At 40.7% G+C, this 16,806-nt stretch overlaps 1 long non-coding RNA gene across 1 annotated transcript in view; it reads left to right on the top strand.

The window, feature by feature from the left end:
• The window catches only part of LOC134408458 (uncharacterized), a 119,651-nt gene that overhangs the window by 82,778 nt on the left and 20,067 nt on the right, over nt 1–16,806 (top strand). The gene's annotated exons all lie outside the window — the stretch shown is intronic.

Below are 16,806 nucleotides of genomic sequence, written 5' to 3'. Positions count from 1 at the left end.
CGCTGACACGCAGGGAGCGGTGTTGGTGAATGGAAGGACGTAAATAAACAAATAGGCTAAGAAATAGAGTAACAAACTCCCCCCTCCCCTCTTATGGGGTCTTTAACGTTGCGATCCTATTTGTGGCTACGCAGAAGTTGGAGCATAGGAAGCTGCCTTTATACTGAGTCAGACTATTGGTCTGTTTATCCCAGTATTGTCAGCACTGGTTGGCAGCAGCTCCCTAGGGGTTTCAGGCAGGAGTTTTTCTTGCCCTACCTGGAGATGCTGGCGATTGTACCTGGGACCTTCTGCATACAAAGCAGGTGCTCTACCACTGAGCTAAGCTGGGACTCGCTCCTAGGTGGGATTTCCATAGGTTTGTAGTCTAAAGGCACAATCCTGTAGTGTGGATCCACCAGTTATGGGGCTATAGCAGGGGTGGGTAACCTCCAAGGGTCAGGGGCCCCCCACTACCCCTCCGGAAACTACCAGGGATACCATCGCTTTCCCCTCTTGCCCTGGGCTGAGCGGCCATTTACAGTAATGTTATCCTGTTGATCCCCTCCTCCTCTGGACTGAATCCCATGACTTCATCCCACAGAGAAAAACCACTACCCTGGCCTAATTTCAGTATAGAATTGCTTTTTGTCCGCATCCCCAAGTGATTTATTGTGGCCTGATAAATTTTCAATCATCCTCAGTTGACAGAGGCGTAGATGGTTTACTGGTTTATTGGTAAAAGTAAACCAATGGCCATGAATTTCAAGTAATCCAGTCTGTGACACTCTGATATAGGGTGACCATATGAAAAGGAGGACAGGGCTCCTGTATCTTTAACAGTTGCATAGAAAAGGGAATTTCAGCAGGTGTCATATGTATTGAGAACGTGGTGAAATTCCCCCTTCATCACAACAGTTAAAGCTGCAGGAGCTATACTAGAGTGACCAGATTTAAAAGAGGGCAGGGCACCTGCAGCTTTAACTGTTGTGATGAAGAGGAAATTTCACCAGGTTCTCCATATATACAAATGACAGCTGTTGAAATTCCCTTTTCTATGCAACTGTTAAAGATACAGGAGCCCTGTCCTCCTTTTCATATGGTCACCCTACTCTGATACAAAGCTTTAGTAGGAATACAGAAGACCGTTGTTACCTCGCGGAGGATCAGTGGAGCACCAGTTCTTTTGCCCATGTCTAGAGAGCCTTTGGGGCCTGTTCAGCTGTGCTTTAAACTATCAATTCCCAAGGCTGAGTCTGTTGACAGTTAAAAGATTGTAGATAAAGCCTTTGGCAAGATCTTAAGGTTAGCTACTTGTTGCTTAGAATGGCTGAGAAGAGCATTATCTTCTTGGCTAGCAGCCTACCCATTACTAGGGGTAGTGGTTTTCCTCTGTGGGATGGATGAAGTCGTGGGATTCAGCCGAGAGTAACGGGGATCAACAGGATTATTATTATTATTATTATTATTATTATTATTATTATTATTTATATAGCACCATCAATGTACATGGTGCTGTACAGAGTAAAACAGTAAATAGCAAGACTCTGCCGCATAGGCTTACAATCTAATAAAATCATAGTAAAACAATAAGGAGGGGAAGAGAATGCAAACAGGCACAGGGTAGGGTAAGCAGGCACAGGGTAGGGTAAAACTAACAGTATAAAGTCTGCACAACATCAAGTTTTAAAAGCTTTAGGAAAAATAAAAGTTTTTAGTTGAGCTTTAAAAGCTGCGATTGAACTTGTAGTTCTCAAATGTTCTGGAAGAGCGCTCCAGGCGTAAGGGGCAGCAGAAGAAAATGGACGGAGCCGAGCAAGGGAAGTAGAGGCCCTTGGGCAGGCAAGAAACATGGCATCAGAGGAGCGAAGAGCACGAGCGGGGCAATAGTGTGAGATGAGAGAGGAGAGATAGGAAGGAGCTAGACCGTGAAAAGCTTTGAAGGTTAACAGGAGAAGTTTATATTGGATTCTGAAGTGAATTGGAAGCCAATGAAGAGATTTCAGAAGCGGAGTAACATGGTCAGAGCGGCGAGCCAAGAAGATGATCTTAACATGTGCTTTCCCTAGGACCCTCCCAAGGCAGAGACTCAGGTAGGCTGAGCCAGACAGGAGTCTGTTTGTCACTGCTCTTATCTGATTTGCTGATCTGATGGGAGTGCAGGGTTCCCATAGGCTGAAGGAACATATGCTTATCTGGTTTTATATATTTCTTCGGCTGCCCCTTACGCCTGGAACGCTCTTCCAGAACATTTGAGAACTACAAGTTCAATCGCAGCTTTTAAAGCTCAGCTAAAAACTTTTCTTTTTCCTAAAGCTTTTAAAACTTGAATTGTTCTGACTTTTATACGGCCTGTTTGGTGCATTCTCTTCCCCTCCTTATTGCTTTATTATGATTTTATTAGAATGTAAGCCTATGCAGCAGGGTCCTGCTATTTATTGTTTTACTCTGTACAGCACCATGTACATTAATGGTGCTATATAAATAAATAAATAAATAAATAAATAAATAAATAAATAAATAATAGACTTGCTTCAATTATAATATTTTGTGGTCTTTTGCCTCAGTGATTTGTGTTCATCTGCTTTCTGTTTATAATATCTTTCTTTCACCCATCTCTTTCCTTCATGCACTGCATTCTGAATATCTAAAAAGAACCATTGCCTATTAGTAAAGCAAAAGCTGAAATTCTACAAGTCACAGACTGTGCCTCTGGTATTTCATTGCCTTTTGGGCCCACATTGGCTAGATGTTGTAGACAGATCAATTTCCACTTTTTAATTTCTTTCTTTCTTTCTTTTTTTTTTGCAATGTGTAACTGACAGTCTACAAAAACTTGCTCCACAATACATTTATTAGTTTTTAGCATGCCATAGGACTCTTTGTTTAGCCCAGCATCAGTACCCAGAACTATCAGGCAGATGCCGGCACCTCAATACCCTGGTAGGTTCTATGGGCACTGCTGTCTGCCCCCCACGCTAAGCTGCTGGCTGGGAATCCATCGTTTTAAATTTTGCACGATGTCCTCAAACAGTACTGCAAGTGTTCTGAGGCACTGTGGAAAAATTAAAATGGTGGCTTCCCAGTCACCTGCCATTACTTCCAGGTAAGCTCACAACCATTTGGGTGGGCAGGCAGGGATAGAAGAAACATAAGACAGCACTTTTCAAAGGCTCCATTCAACCCTATATTGTTACTCTTGCTGTAAGGTACTAACAAAGATGCCCTTCTAGACTTTGTCAACCTCTATAATGGGAAATATACATCGCTGTCTGATCAGAATACTCTGAAGCAAGAGTGGTAAAAGATAGATCTAGCTCTACTGGTAGCTCTCTAGATAATCTGAAGTTGAGCAGCAAGGATTTCTGACTCTCAATTGTTTAACAATGGCAGCAACAAAATTATCCTTCCCCACCCTAAATTATAAATTAATGAAGAAACCTCAGAATAACCCAGCATTGATTTCTGAATGGATGGACTAAGAGAGCCACAACTCTGGTACTCAAAACAAATTCTTGGGCTCAGAATTCTTTAATTTTAAGTGTATGACTTTTGTCCCAGGCTACGATTGGTGGGTCTTGAGATCATAGTAAAAACAATCTAAGGGCGACATTTCAACCCTGGCCCTGGGAATGGAAATGTATTACTATGTGTCATTCTGGCTGTGCAATGTAATCAGGAACAAACTGGTAGAACTGGATAATTCAAAAACTGCAACTGAGGTCTGCATGCTTAATATACAAACTTATTTGGAAGCAACCCCCATTCAAATCAGTGGGACTAAATTTCATTGGTATGAATGAAGTCTATCTGTAAGGAGAAAGCTCTGTTTCCAGACAAAATTACCAGATATCAACTTACAACTTATTGTAGGCTCAAATCTATAATATTCAGAGGGATATAGTTGAATATTACTGTGGTTTGCCATTGAATATATTAATATAATATTACAAATATTATATATGGCACATTCAGGGTTCTAGTAAAAGGAGAGAAAAAAACTACCACAAAATAAATCCCGCAACCCTGAAAGTAGATCTCTAGATTTTTGGATTTCAACTCCCTGAAGCCCCAGCCAACATAGGAATGCTGGGAGTTGAAGTCCAAAACATCTCGATATCTACTTTTTGTTCAATTCTGGTTTAGACAATACCACATTTGATGGACCAATATTTGACTTTAATAATAATATTAGAGTACTTATGGGAAATGGTTCCTGGGGAAGTGAAAGCCTCATGACACCTTCCTGTGGCTGAGGCCTCTCCTTGATCCATTAACTCTGGAATTTCTTCTTCAGAGGACATGGGGTCAGGATCTTCTGAGGATGAGGGTTTGAGGTCCATGACAATAGTACTGGGCTAGATGGTCTGAACTCAGTATCAGTAATACTTTCTTATTTTCCTATGACAGCAGTTTAAGAGATTGTACTAGCCCAAGGTCACTCAGGACCTTTTCAGACGATCACAGGGGTGGGTGGGGGAACTACAGAGCTGGGAGGGGCAGGAAAACCATGGTGCGCACACCCGTCACATGACTGGCAACCACTCGGTGCGCCGTAGATTACTTACCCATCACTGCTCTGTGGTTCCTGCGTTGCCCTCCCGCCGCCACTGTCAGTTATCCCAGCAGCTGTTGCGGCAGGCAAAGGCACACAGTGGCTCCTCCAGAGGTCGCTATGCGACAGCAACTGTAGAGCCAAGTCCTCTCACGCTAGAGTGTCGCTGGAAGTGGCAGATGCTCTAGGCAGCCGTCTCTGTGGTCACCACCATATTTTACCATGTGAACAACAGAGCGTCCACCCATACCAACGGAGCACCCGTCACAGTAAGCCACCCCGACCTGTGTTACCTCTACTGTAGGGCATGGGTAATGCACCTGGGTGCACTACCAATCCTAGGCAGAGATTTTGCCCACCACACAACATGCTAACCCACCATGGACCACTCAAAAATGCTACCCACAGTGGGTTAGCGGGAGAGGGCCTTCTCAGTGGCGGCTCCAGTGCTCTGGATCTCTCTTCCCAGGGAAGCTAGACCGGCTCAAATATTCTGGACCTCTGTCTAAGCCCAGGACTTTATTATTATTATTATTATTATTATTATTATTATTATTGTTATTATTTTATATAGCACCATCAATGTACATGGTGCTGTACAGAGTAAAAATTGTCATGTATTTTAAATGTTTTAATATTGGAATATATTTAATATATTTTTTTAACTTTTGTGTGTTTCTATTTATAGTTTTTAACGGTATATGTTTTAATTTTGTAACACCGCCTTGAGGTCCAGCATTGGGCAAAAGGTGGGATGATGATGATGATGATGATGATGATGATGATGATGATGATGTCTTGACAGGCCCTCCATGGGCTTCATCACTCTGCAACAGTTTGAACCCAAATCCCCCTGAGCCAACAGTTTGGCCACTATACTACACTGGCTCTCTTCATTAGCAGAGAGGTTAGTGTCTCCTTTCTGCCTCATTTCTTCCATCCGAAAGTAGCACAGACAAAATGGGTCCCATTGTAGAAGGGCCTCAAATTAAATCCATTATTATTAGGTCCTTGATGCTGTGAAATAATTGAGTTGGTTACATTAATTCATTTTAAAACTTTTAATGGGCTAATAAGCTGCCATGTTTATTGAATCCAGTGGCAGGTTTTAAAACTAAATATTTTTAACAAGCACTTTTTATAAAAACTGCATGTGGCAAGCCTCATCTTCAAAGAGGTATTCCTGTTCAAATAGGAAAAGGGAAGGCCTTCTTAGGATGATGCCTGGCATGGCACATGTCTGCATCATCTAACCCCCCCACCCCCGAAAAAACCCCACAAGCATGCTCCTTAATTGAGAAGTTGTGTTTGTACCCATTTGCAAATTTAGTCATATAGGTTTTAGTCAACTGATCCTTTAAAATCCTCAGCGCTGATTATTTTGCTGAAAGGCCATGTATATAATTCAGTAGATATAGTGCAGCCTTCCCCAACCTGGTAGCAGCTATATGTTTTGTTTTGGGCATCATCTCCCATCAGCCCCCTGCCAGACTGGCCAACTATCATGAGAGTTGTAGCCCACAACACTGGAGAAACACCAATGGTTGGGAAAGGCTGATTTAGTAGTTGGGGTGTTAAGTCTGGGCTTGCATAGAGCCAGTGTGGTGTAGTAGCTAGAACATTGGACTGGGAGTCAGGAGATCTGGGTTCTCGTCCCCACTCAGCCATGGAAGCTCACTTGGTGACTTTGGGCCAGTCACAGACTCTCAGCCCAACCTACCTCACAGGGTTGTTGTGAGGATAAAATGGAGGGGAGGAGAATTATGTACGCAGCCTTGGGTTCCTTGGAGGAAAAAAAGTGGGATATAAATGTAATAAATAAATAAATATAGATCTCTCAGCCATGATGTTCATTGCAAGCCCCTAGTTTTGAGCGTGTTCTTCCTCTATACACTGCAACATGCAAAAACATGTTTTAAAAAAACTCCCAACCCTATGTAAGTGTTCAGTAATCAGCCAACACATCAATACCCAGGCAATGAAAGCATATCCCCATGTTAAAAATTCAATGGTTCACAGACAACAACAATTACAAAACCCAAAAAATATTCTCAAATAAGCTGTGTGTCAATAAATATGAAGATATCCACCTGTTAGCAATGACAAATAAACAAACAAAAAACCCTCACCACTATTCTTTCCCAAAAGGACTATCAGCTGTCTAAAAGCCAGGATCTTCTTAAAACACCATCTCAGATATTCCTTCATACTCTCCAGTAAGTATCAGATAAAAAGACCAAACATAAGATAATAGTTATACAATTGCTAAGTAGTTAAATAGTCTGCATCCTTAGATAGGAACCCATTTAGATTTTTAAAAAATAAATAGTGCTGCCTTAAAGCCGGTGGATAAACTACCTGTTGGCTGCTGTTCAACATCAAGGCCGGATCTACACTATTGCTTTAAAGCGCTTTATAACAGTTTTATAGTGCTTTAAAACTGGAAGAAGTTTTAAAAGATTTTAAATTAACGTGGTTAAACTATGGGCAATTGGAACAATGGACTAAAAATTGGATAAGAGAAAATGGAGAGTGTGGAGAGAGGACGAAATTTGAGGAATTAATTGGAAAAAAAGAAATTGATAAGGGACAAAATATAGGGACAAAAGGGTTAACGAGTCAACTATATAATATATTAGTTGAGAAAGGAGTGTTGGATAGTGTCGGGAAAGTGGTTTGGGAGACTGATTTGAAGATACAAATAGGACAGCAGAGATGGGAAGGACTATGGAGACAGAGAGTGTTGAGAAATATGTCAGTAAGAATAAAGGAGAATTACTATAAACTTGTATGGAGGTGGTATTTAACTCCGGTTAGATTAAATAAGATTAATAATCAGCTTTCAGCAGATTGTTGGAGGGGTTGTGGTGAAAAAGGAACGTATTTACATATGTGGTGGGATTGTAAACATGTGCAAAAGTTGTGGAAGATGGTGTTCTTTGAGATTGAGCAGATTGTGGGATTTAAAATAGAGGTTACACCAAGGATTGCATTACTCTCACTGCAAGAAGAACTTAAATGTAATAAAGAAACGAAAGAACTGATAACGAACCTGCTGACGGCTGCGAGGCTGATTGTAGCTAGGAACGGGAAGATTCAAAGAGACTATTGTATTGAAGAATGGTATAAAGAAGTGTGGGACATTGCTATAAATGATAAATTGACATGTAATATTAAAATGAAAAGAGGTATAGTAAAAACGAATGATTTTGAGGGTATATGGAAAAAGTTCCTAGAGTTTGCGTTCTCTAAAGGAAGTGGGAAACCACCAACAGATGAAACTATGAGTTTTTGGAAACAGGAATGAGATCCCGAGGTGGCGGGAGCACTGTTATGTTTAGTATAAATATGTTTAATAGGTTAAATTTTAATATTTGATATTAAGGCAATTTTATGTTTATTTATCAAGTGATTTTTATTTGCTGTTTTTGTTGTTGTTGTTTAATAATAATTTTTTTTAAAAAAAAAAGCAGTTAAAGAGCTTTATAACTGTTATAAAGCGCTTTAAAGCAGTAGTGTAGATCCAGCCCAAGAGGTGAATTTCTCTCCTGTGACTCAATGCTCTCAAAAACTATCCCCTTAAAGATACAACCTCCCTACAAAACTATAGCATTACTGTCAGGAGAAGCAAACTGAAACCATTATCAGGTGGATATCAGTTATACAATAAAGTTTATCAAAGCTGCAGACCTTGCTTTATACAGCCAGTTAAACATTAATGGCACACCTAAGTAAATATATAATAAACGAATGCATACATTTCCAGGAGGAAAAACAAACAAAAGGAGTGGGGAGAGAAAGAGCCGACATTACATACATACAGGCACTTAATTTTCACATATTCACACAATGCATAGTTAAATTATGGAACTCACTACCACAAGATGTAGTGATGGCCACCAATCTGGATGGCTTTAAAAGGGGGTTGGATAAATTCCCGGAGGCAAAGGCTTTCAATGGCTACTAGCCCTGATGGTTGTGTGCTATCTCCAGTTTTCAAGGCAATAAGCCTGTGTGCACCAGTTACTGGGGAACATGGGTGGGAGGGTGCTGTGGCATTAATGTCCTGCTTGTGGGTTGCTGGACGACAGCTGGTTGGCCACTGTGAGAACAGAGTGCTGGACTAGATGGACCTTTGGTCTGATCCAGTATGGCACTTATGTTCTTATTAAAGAGGCCAAATCAATATTAGAATTTAACCCTTTAGGGCTGAGATCTTCAATATGATGTCTGTGGACACCAATGTGCCCGTGGACACCTCTTTTGGTGCCCACCAGAACCTCTCTTCCCCTCCTGATTTTTTATTTTATTATTAAAAAAAATAACTGGGAGGCTGACATGCTACAAAGTGAAATGCTGCCCCCCAGTACCACATTTATTTGGGTCTGAACCAGTGGTTTTGTCCCTTGGAGCTCAGCCTCTGCTTTGTACTTAGCTTCTTGGGCAAGTTACTTTTCTTTTAGTCCCCCCCCCCAATTTGCCTTCTGCAAAATGAGCATTTTGTGATCAGCCATGCCCACCACGGCAGCCATTTTATGAATGGGCAAGCCCCTCCATGTCAGCCATTTTGTGAGAGCACCCAAGACATTTTCTAAACATTCCAGATGTGCCCACTTACCCAAAAAGGTTGTGGAGTCTGGTTTAGGGCTTACTGTGTCCAATTTAAAAACCCATTCTGCTCTCCTCTGCATTAGTGGCATTAGTAACCTAGTATAGTCAAGCTAATTGTACTTATGGGAATATAGTCTATCAATAACAAGTTTGAAATCTCTGTATCCAGGGAACACTCATGAAAATGGTTCATTAAAGTTGCATCCACAATTCTTTTTTTAAGCTTCTATTGATGTTCCACAATACATGTTCTAATACTGTGTGAGGACTTTCCACTTGGGCATATAATAATCTAAATTTGAAAAATGGAGCTGTGTAAAAACACAGTGATGATCCTGTATTTGTGTTCAAAAATGGTACTTCGGATAGATTATGACCAGACTGAACAACCACTACGTTTAAAATGCCCCTCCGTCAACACCCTGTTACTTTTAGAAGAATCAAAGCCAGAATGACCAAATAGTCTCTGAGATTTCTAGTTGTTGTTGTTTTAAATGTACATGTGGCAAGGCACTGCAACCAGGCATTTTACTTACAATTTGCCAATGCGTACATGATGAAGTGCAACAAAACAGGATATGACCAGATGCCCAGAGGTTTGCTTTTTGGTCAATGGCTTATTTAAAAAAAACAAAAAAACTTCAAGCACAGTCCTATGCATGTTTAGACAAAAATAAATCCTACAACTCCCAGCACCCGCCAAGCTGCACTCATGATTGTTCACTCATGGAAGTTTGCAGGTCCTTTTCACAAAGTCATCAAACTCCAGTGCCTCTCCCGTCATTTTTAAGCTTTGTCCCACCATTTTATAAATTGCCAAAAGTAATGTAATAAATATAAACCATCATCAGAGAGGTGGTGTAGTTCCGGAATCGCACGATATCACAGCACCATCTACTGGCTGTATAATGGAAACATAGAACTTGTTCACAAAGGAAATGGGGGAGAAGCCATGGCAGCGGAAGAACCTATATTGTGCTGATCTTAATCCTGCAAAGACTCCGAAAAATGAAGTCCTGGTAAGGATGCGGTATTTTTGCTTCCGTGTAGAGAATTCTATAGTAAGATTCTTTTAGTGACAGTATTGTTGCATGAAACAAAAAGTTGTTGTTTTTATGGATCTTGGGTGGCATGTGAAATCTTCCCACTATAGGGTGGAGTTAATTAAAGGATCAGAAATTTCTCTGTCCAATAAGTTTTCATACAAGAATTTATAGTTTATGTTGCCAATTGTTTGTATGTACTGTGTCACTGAATTGTATTATTATTATTATTATTATTATTATTATTATTATTAATTTATTTATATAGCACCATCAATGTACATGGTGCTTCAGAAATACCTTCAGAAATATAATCCTCAGTCTTCATCACAACAACAGCTCTTCCTTTATCAGCTGGTTTTATGACAATGTCTTTTCTAATTCAAAGTTGGTTGAAGGCCTCCCTTTCTTCACTTGTCCAGATTTGTGTTTATAAATTCTTTTTTTAACTGTTTTAAGGAAGGTTTCTAATACTGGATTTCTATTTGAGTTTGGTGTCCAGGTTTTTTTGGGCAGAACTTTGAGAGAGGATTGTGGCATGGGCTCAAAATATGAACTTTGTTACCATTATGGAAATATTCTTTTAACAAATGCCTAAACATCAAAATCCATTTGGGCCAGGTCATGTTCTCTAGGTGTAGGGCAGAAATTAAGGCCTTTAAGACAGCACTTTTATTTCTGTAAGGGAAATTCGATCCATTTACCATCTTCAATGTGTGTATAAAATGTTATTAAAGATAGAGTTCCTAATCTTGCCATTATTAGAGAGCACAGGAAGATTGTAACATAAGATATCCATTTTGAGTTTGTTTGTTTGTTTGTTTTTAAAATTCTCTAAATGATCTCAGAAAAGGAATTTGTTTGGTTTTAAATATACTTTTTAAAAAAAGAGCTAAAGTCTAAAGTTACCCTATTATATCCTATTGTCCTCAATTAAAGGAAGCCATTAATTTTCCACCATGATTCGCATTCAGAAAACCACCCAATCTGTGTAAATCGTTCGTTAAAGCTGCACTTAAACAAGAAATTTGCAACCCATGATCATATCATTGTAAATCAATGCAGTTACTTCCAAGAAACCACTTCTTTCAAGTACACAGTTCTAAACAAAACACATTCCATTAGACAATCATTAATATGCACTTCTACTAATGTGATTTATTTAATTGAATGACATTTTTTTTTAAAAAAAGGGATGCCATATGCAATATGTAGGGAAAACTACAATGGATCTAAGAACAAGATTCCATAACCACAAATCTGAAATTCTTACCAAAAACAAAACCCTGTCGCAGCCTGTTGCAAGATATTTAATCTCTCCTGCATGTAGTCTCTTGGATTTACAGTTGGTTTAACAGTACAAACAAAATACCCTTATAGGCTTGACTAAAGGGGACATTTCTGGATCTCTTAGTCCAAATGGCCTTAATCTGGAGGACAATTCGTAAGCATTACACCAATTATACCTCTGTTTTTTCTCCTAAAGAACATTCATCTCCAGGCATTCCAAACTGCCACTCTTGAAACCCATTTAATAGCACAAAAATGTATGTTTTAATACTCTGTTGTTAGCCTTTCTTGTTAGCCTCGTGTGGCACAGAGTGGTAAGTGGCAGTTACTGCAGCCAAAACTCTCCCACGGCCTGAGTTCGATCCCAGCGGAAGCTGGTTCTCAGGCAGCTGGCTCAGGTCGACTCAGCCTTCCATCCTTCCGAGGTCGGTAAAATGAGTACCCAGCTAGCTGGGAGAAAGGTAACTGCAACTGGGGAAGGCAATGGCAAACCACCCCGCTACAAAATCTGCCAAGAAAATGTCAGCGTCCCTCTAGGAGTCAGCAATGACTCAAGTGCTTGCATAAGAGGTTCCTTTCCTTTTCCTTGTTAGTCTTTCAATATTGAATGAAATAGCTCTCTGTTACACAATCTCTATTCTTCCCATGCCACTAGACTGAGTGTGGTAATAAAGAGGAAAGTTTAAAGAGATAACACGGAAATAGTTTATTGGATCAAGTGGTTCTTTAAGGCTGTAATTTCAAATAACCTTAACAGGAAATAGCCCCAATTGATGTCACTAAGACGCATTTCTGAAAAAAAGTGTAATACTGCAAACAGAAGTGTTCCAGCCCAACTAGAAGATTGCTCAATAAAGTGCTAGAAGGGCTCATGTCCTGGACACTCTTTGCTCTAATTCAGGTCGAACTCCGGTTCCCACCTGGCCTGCAGAGGTGTCCCCCAAAGCCACCTCTCCCCCAAAAAGCTCTATGTGCCATGCCTTTAGTACATTATTATTATTATTATTATTATTATTATTATTATTATTATTATTATTATATTACATTTGTATACCGCCCCATAGCCAAGGCTCTCTGGGTGGTTTACATAGGATAAAAACACTTAAAAGCAATATACAAAAATTTTAAATCACAAAAACATACAATTTAAAACCACAAAAACATACAAAAACAAACCCAGGCTAATTACATTTTGCTAAATGCCTGGGAGAAGAGAAAAGTCTTGACCTGGCACCGAAAAGATAACAATGTTGGCGCCAGGTGGGCCTCGTCAGGGAGATTGTTCCACTATTGGGGGGCCACCGCAGAAAAAGACCTCTCTCTTGTTGCCGTCCTCCGAGCTTCCCTCAGAGTAGGCACCCGGAGGAGGACCTTGGATGTTGAGCACAGTGGATGGGTAGGTTCATGTTGGGAGAGGCGTTCCATCAGGTATTGTGGTCCCAAGCCATGTAAGGCTCTATAGGTTAAAACCAGCTCCTTGAATCAGGCTCGGAAACATACAGGCTGCCAATGTAAGCAAGCCAGAGTGGGTCTTATATGTTTGAACCTTCTGGTCCCTGTTATCACTCTGGCCGCTGCATTTTTCACAAGCTGCAGCTTCCAAACCATCTTCAAAGGCAGCCCCGTAGAGTGCATTGCAGTAATCTAACTTGGAGGTTACCAAGGCATAGACAACTGAAGTCAGTTATCCCTGTCCAGATAGGGGCATAGCTGGGCCACCAACCAAAGCTCGTAGAAGGCACTCCGTGCCACCGAGGCCACCTGAGCCTCAAGTGACAGAGATGGTTCTAGGAGAACCCCCAAGCTACCAACCTGCTCCTTCAGGGGAGTGCAACCCCATCCAGAACAGGTTGAACACCCTCCATCCTTGAAGCAATGACTCCTGAGGAAACTGGCTCCACGCATTGGCAACGAGCAGCTGCTCTGAGGCACTCTGACTGTATCACTGAATGTGTGGAGGGTGGGTTGGCCATGTTCTGGGAGGTTTCCTGGATGGGAAACCTTGGGCCAAATAGATTCTGCACCTCTGCTCTAATTCCAAGTGTTGAAGGCATGATTGTCCTTCCGCAGTGATGAGGGGAAAGTCCTTCTTCTATCATCCATTATTAATTATAATCTCTTTTCTTGCTTGTGGCGGTTTCTCTAGACGGACATGACAGACTTTGCCAAGTCGTGCTGTCTTTTACTGATTCAGGAATTTCCTGACTATTGAACATGTTTTAAGTATGACTGCTTTCTGGATGTTGGTATGGATGTATTCTGGTAGGCCCAGTTTCTGAAGGTTTTCTGTGTAGTTTTGTGTGATGCTGGTGACTGATGTGACTAACGGAATAATTATGACCTTTTCCTGTTGCCATAGTTCTTTAACTTCAATAGACAGTGGTGTATATTTTTCTCTCTTTTCCTCTTATCATCATCATCATCATCATGATGTGTCTCATGATACCAGGTGCGTTAGTTGAGGCCTGGCGCAAATTAAGTGTTGTGTTTTAAAGCAAGTGTGGTGTACTCTCCACTTCATCAATTGGTCAGACATTCCAGGGAAGCGCTACCCGTTTTTTTTCTTCCTTATGTAGGAGAAAGCACTGCAGATACTAAGCATTTTTGTAAAATTTGGTATATTTACAGAGATAAGTAGAGCATAAGTGGAGGGAAGTGGCATATATGGAGGAGGGCTTTCTCTGCTGTGGCACCCCGGTTGTGGAATGAGCTCCCCAGAGAGGTCCGCCTGGCACCTACACTGTACTCCTTTCGTCGCCAGCTGAAGACCTTTTTATTCACTCATTATTTTAACACTTAATTTTAACAAATTTAAATTTTACTGTTTTAACTCTGTATTTTAATCTTATATCAATTTTGCTGTGTGGTTTTATCCTGGTTGTGCTTTTTATACTGTATTTTGTATTTGTGCTTTTAACCTGTTGGTTGTTTTATTATGGTTTTAATTTTTGTGAACTGCCCAGAGAGCTTCGGCTATTGGGCGGTATAAAAATGTAATAAATAAATAAATAAATAAATAAATATGTTCCTAACAGGCATCAAGTCACTCCCTAAGATCTTCAGAGGATGCCTCTCATTGGTTGTTCTGCAACCAATAGAATGTCATCAGATAATATTATGAAAGTGGCCTTCTCAGTGGTGATACCCACCCTCTGCAATATTCTCCCATCTGTGGTTCAAGAGGCATAAGCAGTGGCAATTTCTAATGCATTTTAAAAATGTGTCTGTATACACAGGCTTTGGACTATGACACTGCTCTGCTGTTTTTTACTGTAATTTTTAAAATCATTATGTTTATAGTGTCCTTATATTGTTTTTATTGTATGGTATATGCATTTTAGTGTGAAACACTTAAGACTGCAATCCTATGCATGCTTAGAGAGAGAAAAAGCCCTACAACTTTCAGCATTCCCCAGCCAGGCAGACTGGGGAGTGCTGAGAATTGCAGGGCTTTTCTCTCTCTAAACATGCATTAGATTGCACTCTTAAGAAGCTCTGACAACAGTTTTAGTTGGTCTGTGTAAGGTCACAGGCAGTGATGAAGTGATGTTTGGGGCTGAAGTCCAGGTTCCCACAGCCCAAATGACCACCCAGAGAGTGACAGGTGAGAGGGGACAACAGCAGACCGTCCCTGTGTCTTAGCCAACCTGGGCTTTCAGTGCAGCAGCATCCTTTCCTGTTATTTTTAAAACCGGGGTTGTTGACCAGGCAAACATATGGTTACAGGTGTTAATTTTATTTCTTTTATTTTTACTTGTAAAATGTATTATCCATTTCTACAATAAAACGGTGCTCATTCCCAAGTAAATGTGTGCTTCACAGCTGAAGTAATGGGCATGGCCCAATCCAGGGTCCAAAATTACCTAACTGCACCACTGGCCAGAGGCATGCCAGCAGTTCATCTACATTGCCTGTGGTTTTATACAAAAAGACTTAGGCTGTGGTTCCTATCAATCCTTTCAGAAGCAGTAAACCAGAAAGTACAAATAAAAGTGTTTATGTAAGCGTGTCTCTGGTTTCCTTTATTGGTATTTCCATATAATGAAGACATAAGCATTTGTCTGTGAGTGGGTGGGGAAGCATTTTATTCTTTGCACAAGCTGGAATCCAGGATAGCAAGATATCCTGCTCTTGCTTAATGCTTGGGATAAGGAGTAAGCCTTTCTGTTTGCTCCCAATCTTGTTTAATTAACGTGAATAGGAAAAATAAGAGATTTGTTCCAGAGGTGGAAAGAGAATACACAGCATCTTTAGAATTAGATAATATTTATTTAATTATTGCATTTATATCCCACTTTTTTTCCACCCAAGAAACCCAAGGCGGCATACATAATCTTCCTCCTCTCTATTTTATCCTCACAACAACCACCCTGTGAGGTGGGTTGGGCTGAGAGTATGTGACTGGCCCAAAGTCACCCAGTGGGTTTCCATGGCTGAATGGGGACTAGAACCCAGATCTCCCGACTCCCAGTCCAACACCTTAGCCACTACACCACACTAGATAGATATCATCAATACAAGTGGCACTTTACATAGTAATTTAAATAAAAGATCTCAATGATGGTTGAGGAAGACAACAGAAATAGGGAAAGGAGTGATAACCCGGTACTGAAGTGGATTTTGGCTTTCTCCCCCCTGACCCCTTGATTTTTCTAAAAGGAAAGTGAAATATATTGAAAAGATTACAAAAGTTCATTGCATGAATGGGGGAGTAATATGTACTGCATTGCCTGTGATACCTTCCATACACAGCACCACCCACTATCACAATACCCAAAGCTGGCCCTAGGATAAACAGCACCTTGGGTGATGAGCACTTTTAGTGCCCTGTCAATCAGTCTGCAGTGTTGTCAAGTGTCCTCGATTCTGTTTTGTGCAAAACTGCAAAACCTAGCAGTGTAAAGCTGTGTCTCACTGATTTTCAGGCAGAACAAACAACGTTAAACTGACAACTCCAAAAGCAATATATTTTAAAGCTAATTGATGGAAGTCCATTTTCATAGTACCCAAATGACCGATAGAACTTGGGAGGGGAGGGGAGAGAGATAAAGACACTTGCTGTTATACACACACACACACACACACACACACACACACACTCACACTCACACTCTAGCTCACTTGCTAGACAGGACACTCAACAAACACTGAGCTTAGCCCCACACCCCCTTCAGTTTGGTAGCCCAGGCAACTGCCCCGTTCATCCACCCCTAATGCCAGCTGTAGCAATACACACAGTGCTATACTTAGGTAGCAATACTCCTGTTTTCCCAGCAAAAGCGTATTGCTCTTTGAGTGCCAGAAGAACGCTACGTCCCTGCAAGGAAT

The sequence above is a fragment of the Elgaria multicarinata genome, chromosome 13 (genome assembly GCF_023053635.1).
Source record: "Elgaria multicarinata webbii isolate HBS135686 ecotype San Diego chromosome 13, rElgMul1.1.pri, whole genome shotgun sequence".
NCBI lineage: Eukaryota > Metazoa > Chordata > Lepidosauria > Squamata > Anguidae > Elgaria > Elgaria multicarinata.
The sequence above is the reverse complement of the archived record's forward strand: the minus strand, read 5'-3'. Positions and strand labels throughout refer to the sequence as shown.